The sequence below is a fragment of the Penaeus monodon genome, unplaced genomic scaffold (assembly GCF_015228065.2).
Source record: "Penaeus monodon isolate SGIC_2016 unplaced genomic scaffold, NSTDA_Pmon_1 PmonScaffold_6395, whole genome shotgun sequence".
Taxonomy (NCBI): domain Eukaryota; kingdom Metazoa; phylum Arthropoda; class Malacostraca; order Decapoda; family Penaeidae; genus Penaeus; species Penaeus monodon.
Genome location: NW_023661434.1, coordinates 1 through 4,121, shown reverse-complemented (window position 1 = coordinate 4,121; position 4,121 = coordinate 1). Strand labels below are relative to the sequence as shown.

Genomic DNA, 4,121 nt, shown 5'->3' with positions numbered 1-4,121 from the left:
AAAAATATACCACACACACACCACATATATATATATATAAAATATATATAATATTATAATTTTTATATATTATATATATATAATATATGTAATTATAATATATATATATATTATATAATTTTTAATATATATTATATATATTAATATATATATATATATATATTTTAAACTAGAATTACAGTGTCTAACAGTGATTAAAAAGCCAAAGTGGTAGGCCGTTATAGTAAAATTTTGATAACATTCTTGCCTTGCCCTGGCAATTCATCGGCAATTTTCCCCGGGGATCCCTAGTGCGGCGTAGACTTCCGCCTCTCATATTCTTTTATCTCCCGGGGTGAGATAGTATGGTGAATGGGAAGGGGACAGGGGGGGGGGGCTCCTTCAGTGTCATTGCGTCCGGAAAAATAGCGGACCGGCCCAATCACTCTACCCGGATTTTTTTTTTCGAAAACGACGAAACCCCAGGCGATTTGCAAGGGTTTGGCGAGGTCGGGGCGGGGCCTGGCTGAGGGAAGGAGTGGCCAGCCCCGTACACACGTTTTCCTCCCCTCGTCATTCCCTTCTGAGGAGTATATTCTACACCTCGTTAACACTCACCATCATTGGCTTCATCCCTTTTTTTCGAAAAGGTTTTGAAACTCTTGTCTATAGACTAAGAAGCAGAGGCCATAACCATGAGATACAAAAACAAAAAATTGTAAAATATTTAAGAATATTTTCTGAGAAAATACATAAAACAAGGGTGAAAACCCAGACAATGTCAATGTAAGCACCCCCAACACACACACACAAAGTTATATTACTTAAAATTTTGATAAAAAAAAAAAAAAAAAATTATTACAAAACAATTCACATATTACAAAATGATATTGGAAAAAAGTTTAGAAATTTACCAAACTTTTAGGTTACTGTGCTCGAATCAACTAACCGAGACACGTACGAAAGAAAATCCATCAACGTTTGACATTTGCCTTGATACTGTTTACACATGCTTCAGTGACTGCTCTCGCTTGTGCGCCTGCGTGGCGGGCGATAAATTTTTTCGCAAGATTCCAACAATAATATATATATATATATATATTTTATATTATATTATTATAGATATATATAAATATATATATTATATGTATATATATATATATATAATATAAAATATATATTATATATATATTATATATATATATATGTGTTGTGTTTTTTGTTGTGTGTGTGTGTGTGTGTGTGTGTGTGTGGTGTGTGTGTGTGTGGTGTGTATATATATATTATATATTTTAATATATATATTTTATATATTATATATATATTATATAATTATATACATAATATACACACAAAAACAAACACATACTTTATCTGTCCAAGATAAAAAAAAAAAAGAAATAAAAAAGAAAAGAATAATAAAAAATATACATATGCATAATATATAAAATATATATATATATATATAATTTTAATATATATTTTAATATATATATATATATATATATATATATATATATATATAATGGTTAGGGCCCTAAGAGAATATTTTTTCTTTCCCCTTTGCAAAAAAACACTGACGATGGTGAGAATTCATAGCTGGCTTGGTCCTTTGTCACAGGAATTCCCAGCGAACATGCTTTATCTATTTATTTTTAAACTTCAGGTCAGCAAGATTGCTAGCGAGAACGCTCCCACTGCGCCACACAACTACAATAGAACTCCCCAAAGCATCAAGTATTTCCCATGCAAGCATCTCCAATGTTGATAGCTAGCAAGCACCTGCTGTCTGCGTGGTGACAGTGATTGCAAGGTTATTCGTAAATGCAATCACACAAGGTGGAAATCATACTTGAACATTGTCACCGAACATTGCATAGAATATGAAAAAGGTCAGTTTAAACCATTTCCCGGATGTGAAGTTCGAATAACGAGAAGCCAATAAAATGTCACACACTGTAGGTGTCACTGAAAACATATTCACCCAAGTTGGTAGTGATAAGAGAAGTAAGAACTGTCTGCAAAAAAATTATAAAGTAGATTTAAACGCCTTGGAAATTAAGACCCAAAGCATTTCATTTGACGCCCAGATGATTATATGGTTGTGACAGGAAACACAGTCGTTCTGACGTTTCTTCATTTATCTTGAATATTGCCAAGGACTGAATAATCATAAATATAGATCTTGATAAACTTGATAAGTTTTGTACCTGATCTTCTAGTGAACTTTAAGATAATTTATTTACGTTTAATGGATGTTGCAAAGTCAAGCCTCATCTCTGCCCTGTATCATTTCGGAAGTCAACAGATATCACCTTCCTAAGGTAAAGGAAAACCTCTGACGGGCAAAAGAGAATTTAGTACGACATCTGGTGCTAACACGGTCGCTTGTAATGATCAGATGGTAAGTAAAAACACAGGGCACACTCGGAACTGAATGTTGTGCTTCACGATATCGTGTGATTTTTAGTTACCTCTGGAACAAGTTTATGGACTGATTGGGATCTACTTCCAGGAGATCCAGATATACCTCGCTGTAGGGGCGCTAGCAGCATCGGTTGTGGTGTTCGTTCTCGCTTCCTCGTATCAACTACCGCCGGTGTCCTGAAAAGTCGCAGGAGGATGTCGCGGGCCCGGCGCTAAGGTTGCGCTTTGTGATCGACGGCGGAAATGAGCTAAGGGCAAGTACCACCCCAGGTCTTCAGAGCCACGGCGGCGAGCGCACTCGCCACCCTGGCCGCGCCAAGGGCCGGATCCTATGCTCGAGTTCTTCCCGGTCGCGGCCGATCGCCCACCCGACTAGCGTTCCGCCGCCAACGCTGCCGACGACGTCGCTGTCGCCGCTGCAAGAAGCTCGCGTTCACAGGAGAAGGCGCCGCCGCCACAAGGTCCGTCGGAGGAGGCCCCACCAGTCGCCAGGAGGAAGTCCGCTGGTGGCGCGTGCGCAGAGGCGCCCCCAAAAAGCGGCAGCGGCGAACCCACCGCAGCCGAAAAGGAAAATCGGGCCGACGCCGGCGTTAGGCGCACCAAAAGCGCGGAGAACGACTATGCCCAGGGATGGGGGTTGCGACGCCCCGAGACCAGAGTGTTTCGAAAGGGAAGTGGCGACGGAGGTCCTGAGGAGAGGCAGATTGGTCCTCTGGAGGCTCGCCCTGCGGCCGCGGGAAGGACTCCCAAGCACTCGAGGCAAAAGCATTCCGCAGAGAAAGGGCTCCACGCCCGAGGACTAAGAGGATGTGCTGCCAGGCCCTCTCGGCTCGCCGACCCCCCCCTTCGCCAGTCAGCGGAGATCCTGACCCCTCCCCCTTGCCTCCGCTCAGGCCGCCCTGGCGGTCCTTCATCCTCCGCGGGCCCCCTCCGACCCCCGCCATCAGCCCGAGGGAGATGGTCGGCCTCCTGGAACAGGGAGGCGGCTGCGTCCTTCCCCGTGCCTGGGTCGTGGTCAGCCCCCGTAGCCCGAGCGAGGCGGCTTTTGGCCGTCCCTGGCGGGCCCCCCCCGCGCCACAGGGGGAGGCTGCACCCGGATTGTGCCTCCCTCGGGGGTCAGACCCGCTCACGGTGGACAACGCGGGAGGAGAACCGCGCGACTTCGCCAGTCATCCGGGGCAGGTCCCCGAAAGGGCCCAAAAAAGGGCAAGAAGGGTCCAGGCAGGCCGTCTACCCCGCTAACGCCTGATCTCACCCACTTCGGGGTTCAAAGCAAGAAATGAAGAAAAAGTAATATGTGGGATAAACCTAAGCTTTTCAAATGTATTTTGTCTATAGATCGAGGGAAAAGTGAGCCAGAGGTATAGTGAAAAAATATTCTTCTATGTTCCTTGTCTGATCAGCGCTTATTAGCACGGCTTGGCTTGAGTGACAAACGCTTTTCTCAAGCAGCACACGGCTTGAGTAATTTGGGAACAGACAGGTTTTGTTCATCCTATATGGCCGTGTATCCAAACTGAATCAGAATCAGATCACAGGAGGCGAGTCAAATAATTACAGAAAAAAAATTCCAACTAAAATTTGCTAAGGTCAACCATACCCCACTGACCAGTAATGAGGTTGAAAATTTTTTATTTTCTGCATTAAAAAAGACTCTGGGTGTTTTCTTTTCAAGGAATTTGGACGATTTAGGATTTCCCTACTTATTCCTTCCT

General features: G+C 43.3%; 1 pseudogene; it reads left to right on the top strand.

Moving 5' to 3' along the window:
• Positions 1-1,925: 1,925 nt before the first annotated feature.
• On the top strand, positions 1,926-3,947 carry LOC119571465 (annotated as a pseudogene).
• Positions 3,948-4,121: the final 174 nt, after the last annotated feature.